At 35.4% G+C, this 12433-nt stretch overlaps 1 protein-coding gene across 5 annotated transcripts in view; it reads left to right on the forward strand.

Moving 5' to 3' along the window:
* The first annotated feature begins 749 nt into the window (after nucleotides 1-749).
* ZSWIM2 (zinc finger SWIM-type containing 2) overlaps nucleotides 750-12433 on the forward strand; it is a 113911-nt gene continuing 102227 nt past the window's right edge. For all 5 annotated transcript variants that reach the window (XR_006339526.1, XR_006339527.1, XR_006339528.1 and 2 more), the window contains exon 1: nucleotides 750-798. The gene's annotated coding sequence lies outside the window, so the exon portion shown is untranslated. The remainder of the gene's footprint in view (nucleotides 799-12433) is intronic.

The following is a 12433-nucleotide window of genomic DNA, read 5'->3' on the forward strand; positions in this document are numbered from 1 at the left end:
ACCACGTAGTCCTTCTCTCCAACTGATTCATCATCCTATTTGAGCACTGAACATTACAACACAATAATTTGATTAATGTTGGGTCAGCTGTCTTATATTGCTTAAATAATTTGAGGCACACAGGGTATCCCTGTCTAGGAGATGTGAGCCTGCTGAGTTCACATGATGGTGGAATGTGTCTTAGATCCTGTGTCCTGAGTCTAGAAACTACACACTCTAGGTAAGTTATTAGTCACTATTAGAGTCATTTTTCTGTTACTCTTTCCAACAAATTAGTGGCACATACAGGGCCAGAGGGCTTCCCTTGTAGCTCAGTCAGTAAAGAATCTGCCTGCAGTGCAGGAGACCTGGGTTTGATCCCTGGGTTGGGAAGATCCCCTGGAGAAGGAAATGGCAACCCATTCCAGTATCCTTGCCTGGAAAATCTCATGGACAGAAGAGCCTGGGGGGGCTCTTCTGGGGGGACAGAAGAGACTGGGGTGCAGTCCATGGGATCGCAAAGAGTTGGGCACGACTGGGCAGCTAACACTTACTTACTTACTTATAGGGCCAGATCCAAAGTGGGCTGATTTTTACTTGAGGGCTTTTTTCTCTACTCCATACCTCTAAATAGATATTTTATACTGAGTAAGTAATTTCACCTCTCTGATCACTTAGTTTCTCAACTATATCATATGATTTTTTTTTTTTTTTTTTTTTGGCTGCATCACATTGCTTGCAGAATCCTAATTTCCAGACCGGGGACTGAACCTGCACCATGGCAGTAAAAGCACCAAGGCTTAACCACTGGATCACAAGGTAATTCCCATATATAGTAATTTATATAGATCACTGCTTTTCAAACTATCTCCATGCAGCTATGGCAGATGGCAGCTCACAGGCACAGGACTCTTGCACAGATGAGATGGACAATAGGTCATTCCTGGCACTTTCTCTGTAACTTTAGCCCTTTTCCTACAACTCAAAATTGTATGCAAATCAGTTGGTAAATCAGGGCATTTAACCTAACTAGATAATCTCTAAAACTTCTTCCATTCTGTGTTCTAATTCTAAGACAGTTAAAGACAAATTCAAAATTGTTTTAAATAATCTAGGTAGCATAAATTTACTACAATTCTCCAGTCATCTAGTAGCCTTTTTATATTAAATTAACAAAGATTTGGGTAAGCATTCTCAAGAATGAGTGTTTTATACATACTGGAAAAAAGGAAAGTGGTCATCCCTTAGAGCGCTGAATGGCTAATAAAATCGCAGAATTATTCCTATCTATTAACACTTGCAGAATTATGTTATGAAATATTGAGAAAGATATATGGAGTTTACTATTCAATCCCAAACACAGCTTACTTTATTATTCTTAGCACTATTTCAAGAAATAATTCTTGGAATGTCTCATATACAAAAGGACAATGCATTTCTAATATCTTTCAAGTATGATTTTGGTTCTGTATTAAATATGCGCAATTCCTTTAGTCAAACACATTAACCCTCTTTGTAAAACAGTTTGACAGAAAATAGACAAATCTAAAATTATCTTCCTTCTAAATTATTAGGATGTTTTATTAACAAAAAGCATTTCTTAGTTTTATGTTATCTTATTCCAATATTTCTAGACTGCTAAGCTCTCTGAAGCTATTCCCAATGAGTGCATTAATGGCAGAGAGAACAATTCTTTAAGCACAGGATTTCCAGTTCAGTGTCTGCAAAATTGCAAGGATCTTGGTTTGGAATAACTTTGAGCCAAATATTTAATAGTAAGTAATAATAGTATATATATATGACAGTCCCCAGATGAAAATGTGGGTCTACCTACAAAAAATACTTTTTATTCATTTTCTATTTTGTCTTAAAGATATTAACTTATATTCCTTCAATTTTCCAAAGCAAATGATATGTTCTATTCTTTATTTTGGGCTTCCCTGGTGACTCAGTGATAAAGAATATGCCTGCCAATGCATATCCCTAGATCAGAAAGACCCCCTGGAGAAGGAAATGGCAACCCACTACAGTATTCTTGCCTGGGAAACCCCATGGAATCACTACAGGCTGTGGGGTCGCAAAGAGTAAGACATGACCCAGTGACTGAGCACACATGCATTTTTTTAAGATTATATATGCCTAATTTAAGATAACAAAATGTACCAGTAAAGCAACTTTATATTAACAATTATGAGACTATAATGATGGATAACATGGCCAGTGCATTCCTATCAAGACTCACTATATTTTCTGATTCTCTTCTCTTTCTAGAGAATAATCTGAAAATCATGCTTAAATTTGACTTTAGAAGAGAATTGCTATATATCAGTGAACAATATAGTTTTCACAATTCTGCAACCATTCTGGAAAATACTGGAGCAAGCCTAGTAAGATCTCATGACAAATCATAATGGTGTAGAATTGTAATTGTTTAAGTGAACTGAAAGGTTAGAATTCTCCAGGAAAATGTTTAGGTGCCAGACCATTTTATGTATAGCATGAAGTTACTGTATAAATAGTAGTGGACATTTTCAAAGTATAGTAATCAGAATTCTGAAACTGTGAGCCTCAAATTCACCCTAAGCTGGCTTTTAGACTAGATGATACTTTCTCAGCAAGGAATGTCATTGACTGCAAATAACATAATTGTTGTTATTGTTGAGTTGCTAAGTCATGTCTGACTCTTTGCAACCCCAAGAACTGCAGCACACCAGGCTTCTCTGTCCTTTACCATCTCCCAGAGTTTGCTCAAACTCATGTCATTGAGTCAGTGATGTCATCCAACCATCTCATCCTCTGTCGTCCCCTTCTCCTCCTGTCTTCAGTCTTTCTCAGCATCAGGGTCTTTTCCAATGAGTTGGCTGTTCCCATTAAGTGGCTGAAGTAATGGAGCTTCATCTTTAGCATCAGTCCTTCCAATGAATATTCAGGACTGATTTCCTTTAGGATGGACTGGCTGGATCTCCTTGCAGTCCAAGGGACACTCAAGAGTCTTCTCCAACACCACAGTCCTAAAATATCAAGTCTTTGGTGCTCAGCCTTCTTTTTGGTCCAACTCTCACATTCATATGTGACTACTGGAAAAAACATAGCTTTGACCATAGGCACCTTTGTCAGCAAAGCAACATCTCTGCTTTTTATATGCTGTCTAGGTTTGTCATAGTTTTTCCAAGAAGCAAGTGTCCTTTAATTTCACAGCTTCAATCACTGTCTATAGTGATTTTGGACCCCAAGAAAATAAAATCTACCACTGTTTCCATTTTTTCCCCATCTATTTGCCCTAAAGTGAAGGGACCAGATGCCATGATCTTAGTTGTTTAAATGTTGAGTTTTAAGCCAGCTTTTTCATTGTCCTCTTTTACCTTCAAAGGGCTCTTTAGTTTTCTTCACTTTCTACCATTAGAGTGGTATCATCTGCATATCTGAGGTTGTTGATATTTTTCCTAGCAGTCTTGGTTCCAGCTTGTGATTCATTCATCCAGCCCAGCATTTTGCATGATGCACTCTGTATGTAAGTTAAATAAGTAGGGTGACAATATACAGCCTTAATGTACTCTTTCCCCAATTTTGAACTAGTTTGTTGTTCCATGTCCAGTTCTAATTGTTGCTTCTTGACCTACATACAGGTTTCTCAGGAGGCAAGTAAGGCGGTCTGGTATTCTCATTCCTTTAAGAATTTTCCATAGTTTGTTGTAATCCACATGGGCACAGGCTTTAGCATAGCCAATGAAGCAGAAGTAGATTATTTTCTGTAATTTTGTTGCTCTTCTATGATCCAGCAGATGTTGGTAATTTTGTCTCTGGTTCCTCTCTTTTCTGAATCCAGCCTGTACATCTGGAAATTCTTGGTTCACCTACTATTGAAACCTAGTTTGAAGGATTTGGGGCATTACCTTACTAGCTTGTGAAATGAGGGCAACTGTATAATAGTTTGAACATTCTTTGGCATAACCCTTCTTTGAGAGTGGAATGAAAACTGACCTTTTCTAGTCCTAATGGCTTAAATAACAAACACATTATTATCTCACATAATAAGAAATCTGAAGGTGGGCAATTTTAAGGTTTGTTGACAAACTAATGATTACGAAGTCTGGAATTTTGTGTCTGCAGTTCTTTTGGCCTTTCCTTCATTCTTGCGAGATAGCTGCCATAGTTCCAGACATCATTTTTCTAAAGTAGGATTCTGGAAGGGAACAACCAGTGGGACTGGGGTATGATAAATTTGTATTCCTCCCTCCTTTTTAATAGAGGGAAAAATCTTTCCTAAATATTCTCTAACAGATGTTTCCTTTCTTCTCATTTGTCTAAACAATTTCATATGCCCATTCCTGGGTGCAAAGAATTGTGGGAAGGGAACTACTTGGCTAAGGTAAATATGATTGACATGATTGGCTCAAACTGCTTTTGTGTCTACACAGGTAAATTTGAGATTCCATTAGTATTTAAAGAGGGTGAATCTCAGGGGGGAAAAAAAAAGAATAAACTACTGACCCGTGCAGTAACATGGATGAATCTCAAAAGCATTATGCTAAGTGAAAGAAGCCAGAATCAGAAGACTAAATACTGTGTGATTCAATTTATGACATTCCAAAAAAAGCAAAACTATGTTTGATAGAAATCAGATCAGTGACTTCCAGAAGCAGGAAAGGGAATTTACTACAAAGAAGCACAGAGGTTTTCCAGACAACGGAAATCTTTTCTATCTTGATTGCCATGATAAATTGCTATTTAAATTTGTCAATTTTCATGGAACTATACACCTAAACACAGTTATTTTACTCTATGTAAATTATACTTGAATAAACAAAAGTTAGAGGTTTCTCCTACAAAGGTAATTAACAGAGTATATTACAGCTTCTGCTATTACTATTTCTCCCTGAGACCCTTAGCATATTTTGAAATCTCACGTGGAGATCTAGAATTAAATCAATATTTTAAAGACCCTACCCCAAAACTAGTGTACACCTGAAAAATTATTTCAATAGAGACTACTTAAGGAAAAAAAATTCAGGTATGTCACAACCTCCTGCAATAATCTTTAGCAGTTGTTTTGACCAAAATCTCTTTCCCGAGGTCAGCGACAACATGTGGAGCCAAACTTGGCCAGAATATATTCCTCTGGCTGCTCTCTTTGTCCACAGAAACTTATGTGCCTTTAGAGGATAGGTAATTAATATAAACATGTAATCAGATATACATAATAGCAGTCGTACTTCAATGTTAAAAAATTTAGAAAATGATCTTACAAAATTTCTTTGCAAAGAAATTTCTGACATAGAAAACCTTTTTTCAGCCTCTTTCTTCTTCTTCAATTATACCATTAATATCAAGGTGAAGAAAGTAAAATATAAAATAGTTAAATATTTTCTTACAATAGTTATGCCCCAGTACTTAATCTTGTTAAAAGAGACAGTTTAGCCTCACATTTTGTTCATATGATGCCTCTAAATTAACAACCAAGTTATATTGGATAAAATTCTAGATGTATTTCTATTGAGTATTAACCTTTGGTTTAATGTTTAAATAAAAACAGTGTAGGAACAATGATAATTGAGCAGGACAGTCACTAAATCTAGGCAACAGGCCTAAAAGACTTATAAATGACTTTCTCTGCAGCATGATTCCTCTTGATTTGGTTCATATGGCAGTATTTTTTATGAAGTTACTAACATACTAAGTATACACAATAGCAAGTTTGAATAAAATCTGAGAAATTCAATTATTTCTATGATTTTAAAAATCTAGCTATTTAAAAATCACATAGGCCAATCAAATATTTGAATATTCTTCATTTTATCCAAATGTTTTGATAATTTAGAGGAAAATTAAGAATGAGAAACTGTGGAAGCAAAATGAACTAAGTAAAATTTTTATTTTGAGTAAATTTTGTGAAATGGTTGATAGGCATTTGAATGAATATTTGTGTCATTTGAAACAATGGATGGTCTCTAATATCTGCTCTAAAATGTGAATGGTGATTTGCTACTATCTTACACCAATTATCTTAATGTGGTTAATTTGAGAGGTCACTTAGGGGTCAAAAGTACTCTGTTGAATTAGCTTTCAAATGTGCAGCAAGCTCCCCCCAAATTTCTCAAGCTTGTTAGTTGAAGATTCAAGCATAATACCCTCATAAACAGAGCAGTTCTGCTGAGTAACCAGAGTTAACCTCTCAAAGCAAAGCATTTCTATTAAAATAACTTGTTTGGCACATCATTAGTTCTGTACTATTATTAGTTCCAGGCAAACAGATGTCTTCCTGGATGAAATCCAAGCCAGGCATCTTACTTTTTCCAGTTCAGTAAGTTTTTAGCATGAGAAAGAGATAAAATCTTGCAGTTCCATTTGATTTGAATTGTAATCTACTCCTTTACAGTAAATATTACAACAATTTGATTCTTTACAGAAGCAAGAGAGTAAACTCCATGCTTTCTAAAAATGTGGATATACTGGCTAATGATGTAAAAATTAGTTCAAAAACAAAATGTTTATAATCCTTTTGAGATTATCAGTATCCATTTTAATGAAAAATATGTGTAATTATTATGTCTAAAATATACATAGTAATATCAGAAATTAAAACACGCTTCAGGAGGACCACTATTTGTGAAGGACTTTAAAATGTACTGAATTCCTACACTGCAACTTTAAATATAGAAGCATAAATCCCCTTTTCTCTTTTCCCATGTAAATAAAGGCACATTTTAGCAATGTTTTCCATAGTAAAAGTAGTTTTTTTAATTTATTCTATTTAAGTTTGTACATCTAAAACTTAAAAGAAATGTTACAAAGTCAACTACTTTTCCCATGATACACTCTGACCTTATTTCATTTAGTAGAAGAGTCCCCCTGAACATATCATTACCCAGCTAGATGCCATATTTCCCAGTTTCATCAAAAAGATTCATCTCCTTCAGAATTTAAAGGCATTGACTACCAAGCAAGCTTGGATTCTTGAGGATCTCTCACTAAGTGGAGAAAATCTGCCTAGAAATAAGTGCAGCACAAAAGAAAACAAAGCTGAGAGAAGAGGGAAGTCTTGATATTATTTAAGTTTCTGCCTCCAGCTGTGCTAAATCTACGTGCATCCCGGGCTTAAGACTTTTCTGAGCCAATAATTTCCCACTTTTGTTAAAACTAATTAAAGTTGGATTTCTATAATTTGCAATTAAATAACTCTTAACTAAAATAGCTGCTAATTACAGTCATTTAAATTGACAGAAAATTCCAGGACTTTTAATCTAAAAATAGTTCTTAACTTCAAAGTCATCCCCATGTTCCCAAGAATATCATCTGGAGATTCTCATTTTATGTAATCATTCTGGCTTATTAAAAGCTAAATCCATGACATTTTTAACTCCATGACACCAAATCTGATTAGCAGTTTTAGGCTATTACTTATCTGCCAGAATCCAAACTTATAAATACTCCTAATACATGATTCCATAAACAAATGCTTCAATTATGATATATTAGAATGTAATTTAATGACATTATCATTTGAATTATACTTTTTCCTGCTATTTTGTGACATCACCATCCTTTATTTCAGGTAATGAAAGAGATATAAGATTTATTTACAAGAGAACTTTCAAAATGGATTATATAAGCATAAGTATATAACTGGAAACTATTTTTGTTCCATTCTATATGGAGTGAACAAATAGTACATAAATTCAAGTAGGCATTATTGCAGATTGGCAATTCAAATTAGTTCCACTGAGTTAAGACTCGGGAGTCTTGCTTGCCTGTGCGTGCGTGCTTAGTCGCTACAGTCGTGTCCAACTCTTTGCAGCCCTATGTCTTGGATACGTTCAGTCACTCCCAACTCATTCAGCAGAAAATACTTCAGCACCCTAGGCCAAGCAGTGTCTAAGTGAGAATACTGTATTGAGGAAAACGGTCAAGGTCTTATTCCATAGGAGGTGACTTTTCTTGGAGCTATTGCATCTCCTCATACCACCGGATGGGAGGGTTCTCTTCAGGAGCCACCCAATCACAGTCATTTTTGTCTTGAATACCTTTCTAAAGGTCCTGAATCCTGAGGAAAAGCTAAAGTCACAGATAGTTGACCTCATTGGACAGCTGACATCACCTAAAACTTCCATCTACATCTACTTGGAACCTTCAAACCTGGAGGCATTCACCTCACTCTGCAGCTGTTAATAAGCCCAGCACAAAATTCAAGCCCCTTACTAACTTCTCCTTTCTTATGGTTTCATTCCTGCTCCACTCAGTGCTTCTTCAACCCTCACCCCCAGTGCTCTTCTCTTCTCTTGAACACGTTCCTCTGTATGTTCCCGAGTTCTTTTTCATTATTTTGTTGTTTTTTAATTGGGGCTTCCCTGGTGGCTAAGATAGTAAAGAATCTGTCTGCAGTGCAGGAGACCCAGGTTTGATCCTTGGGTCGGCAAGATCCCCTGGAGAAGGAAATGGAAACCCACTCCAGTATTCCTGCCTGGAGAATTCCATGGACAGAAGAGCCTGGTGGGCTACAGTCCATGGGGTCACAAAGTTCTTTTTATAAAGTTCTTTTTCATCATTTTGGTGTTTTTTAATTAGTTTTTGTAACAATGAATAAATATCATTTATGTAGAAGGCAGTTAAATGTGGACTTAAAGCTTATTTTATTGTTTTTATAAACACTGAGCAAAATTGTTTACATAAGTACATAAGAACATGGAATGAGACAGATGGGAATGAAAATTTTGGTATTAGCAATATAACTCAACTGTTGAACTGCTTTCAAGTTATTTGCCAAATATCACAGTGGTTTATCATCAAAAAGTATATTTCAGTGATCTATTAGCTCCTTCAATTGTTTTGAAAGTGAAAATTAGAAATGCCTTAATGTTCAAAAAGCTTTGTTTCTGAGTCCTTAGGGACATTTGTTTTCTTACCATCAGTACAAATTTTCCTTTTATTTGGAGTCCCAGTCATTTTCACACCCTGGGGTGATTAACACCAGATTGGATCTAAGATACAATTTTGTTTTCTAAAGTGAGAGAAGTGTGGTTGCAAAAAGAAGTGAAAAAAGAAAGCAAAGCATGATGTCTTAATTCAAGTTCTCAGGCTTATTAATATTAAGAAAGAGTGGATATGTGAGTTGAGGATAAGGACATTGAATCCCTTAAAAATTATTCTAAGCCCATGTACTTTGTAAAGTCTTTGCAGAGTTCAAGAAGTACACGTATCTCAATTCAAAGATTGCTGGTCCACTGTCCCATTAAATCCCACTCTTAGGTCAGCTGGCTTTAACAACACTGAATGCCATGTTCTCTTTCTCCCTTTCTTGGAATATCCATATTACATCAGAATGTAGTCTACAGTACATATTCAGTATCTACACTTTCTCACTTTTCACATATTCCTCAGTCATACTATAAACAGTATGATTGCCTCAAAATGGCAAATCCAACTCAAAATCTTTCCTGTCAAAGAAAGATTCTCTTTCTGGAGTCTCAAATTTTAATGAGTGCCACTGTAAAGCCTTCTAAATTAGAAAATCCCCATTGGTCTTTCTCAATTTCTCAATCTTCTGCTTCCATATGTGACCACGCTTTATTGATCAAATTTCTTACACATGTATTATCTCTATTCATGTCTACTAATTTATCCTTTAACAAGTATTTATTACACACCTATTATGTTGCAGGCACTGTTCTAATCATAATTAACAGAAGGGAAAGATAGACATGTTCCTTGTACTTCTAGACATGTGTATGTGTGTGTCTATATATATATCCATATATATGTGTGTATATATACCCTCCATTTTAGAGTTGTATCATAAATTTTATCTAACTTAAGTTTATAAAAGGTTGTTTTGCCTTTAGAGGTATCAATTTCTTTATATTCCTTCCCTGCAGTATGGAATAATTTAATATCCTAAAAGTTCTATAGTTTATATTGTTTGATATTGGCTTTTATTATGTAATTTGATTAATATTGTAAGTAAATTAACACTGAAAATAAGCCTTTTACTATGAAAGACTAGCATGAAGAAGTGGAAATTCCTCTGAATTCTGAGGAAAATTCTCAAAGAAAAATGACAAGATTATAATCCAAAATTTATTAATAAGATTTATGATATTTATTAAAATCAGAATACATTGTCACAGGGGCTCCCCGCCCTCTATTGCTGAAAACTCATTACAGTATTGACCACATTAAATACAATTGCCCAAAATGATGCGCTTTAATGCTTTTTTATGTACTGAATTTGAAAAATAATTCAGCATGTCATTTTTTTCCTTAAAAATGTAGCAACAGCTGTATTAAGCAAAATGACAAAGTTCTTGCATGCTAAGGAAAACAGAACTCAATACAAAATAATTTTCACAAATATAAAACTCTTTCTGTCCTTTGAAGATATGACCTAAGGCATGTCTTCACTATTTAATGTAAGATGAAGCTGACATTCAGATGAATTAAGGTCAGGTTGACATAAAGCCAAAATCAGAGATGCTACATTGAGTAGTCATGGGGAAAAAAATAAGCTGAAAATATCTAAGTGATGAATTACCCAACTTGTCCTCTTAACAAGAAAGTAAACCAGTCAGCATGACACTAAGCTATTCAATTACTGCTCATATTCTTTAAGTTGTATTTATAAATTAAATAACAGAAGGGGGAAATGCTATACTTTGGATCTTTGCTATAGGCCAAATAGCAAAACTGTTAAAGGAACACATCACTAATTGAAAACCCAAAATACTGATGCAGGAAATGTACTCATTACTGTCATTCCTATGTGTGATTGCTTTCTTTTTCCGTTCCCTTGATGTAGACTACCACCCCAACAGCTGACGTTAATTCGAATTGGTGAAACAAAAATAGACATTTGGGTAGACAATAATTATTATACATACAAACTGACTACTTTATTAAATATACATTTCATATCATCATTCTGGTAAGGATAAAAAAATGTGTTTATGAACAAGGAGAGATTTAATAATTGTTCACCCAGAAACATTCAGATTCATGGTGCTAAAGTGACACCTAGTGGAATAAAAACAGGAGTCCAGGGCTGCCAAGAAACATGTTTTTAAGTTTTTCACACTTTATGGAGTAAATAGCACACACACACAAACATCCAATAAACATATAAATATATGCCAAAAGACAATATGGCCTTTGGTGCCAATTCAGTAAGAAATTACTTGACAGGAACTAAAAGCAGATGCTACTGGATCTCAAATAATAATAATACCTCACCAAATCCTTAAAGAAGTGGAGTAGCCCTCATAATCAAAAAGAGTCCAAAATGCAGTACTTGGGTGTAATCTCAAAAACAACAGAATGATCTTGGTTCATTTCCAATGCAAACCATTCAATATCATAGTAATCCAAGTCTGTGCCCCAACCACAAATGCCAAAGAGCTGAATGATTCTATGAAGACCTACAAGACACTCTAGAACTAAAACCAAAAAGAGATCTTTTTTTCATCATAGGGGAATGAAATGAAAAAGTAGAAAGTCAAGAGATATCTGGAGTAACAGGCAAATTTGGTCTTGGAGTACAAAATGAAGCAGGGCAGAGACTAACATATTTTTGCCAAGAGAATGTACTGGTCATAGCAAACACCCTCTTCCAACAACACTAGAGAAGACTCTACACATGGACGTCACCAGATGGTCAATACCAAAATCAAATTGATCACATTCTTTGCAGCCAAAGATGGAGAAGCTCTATACAGTCAGCAAAAACAAGACCGGGAGGTGACTGTGGCTCAGATCATGAACTCCTTATTGCCAAGTTCAGACCTAAATTGAAGAAAGTGTGGAAAACCACTAGGTCATTCAGGTATGGCCTAAATCAAATCCCTTATGACTATACAGTGAAAGTGACAAACAGATTCAAGGGATTAGACCTGGCAGATAGAATCCCTGAAGAACTATGGACAGAGGTTCATAACATTGTACAGGACATGGTGATCAAAACCACCCCCAAGTAAAAGAAATGCAAAAAGGCAAAATGGTTGTCTGAGGAGGCCTTACAAATAGCTGAGAAAAGACGAGAAGCAAAAAGCAAAGGAGAAAAGGAAAGATAAACCCATCTGAATGCAGAGTTCCAAAGACTAGCAAGGACAGATAAGAAAGACTTCCTAAGTGATCAATGCAAAGAAATTGAGGAAAACAGTAGAATGGGAAAGACTCTTCAAGAAAATTAGAGATACTGAGGGAACATTTCATGCAAATATAGGCACAATAAAGGACAGAAACTGTATGGACCTAAGAGAAGCAGAAGATATTAAGAAAAGGTGGCAAGAATACACAGAAGAACTGCACAAAAATGATCTTCATGAACCAGATGATCACGATGGTGTGATCACTCAGACATCCTGGAATGTGAAGTCAAGTGGGCCTTAGAAAGCATCACTTCAAACAAGGCTAATGGAGGTGATGTAGTTCCAGCCAAGCTATTTTATATCCTAAAAGATGATGCTAT

The sequence above is a fragment of the Cervus elaphus genome, chromosome 33 (genome assembly GCF_910594005.1).
Source record: "Cervus elaphus chromosome 33, mCerEla1.1, whole genome shotgun sequence".
In the NCBI taxonomy this organism is placed as follows: domain Eukaryota; kingdom Metazoa; phylum Chordata; class Mammalia; order Artiodactyla; family Cervidae; genus Cervus; species Cervus elaphus.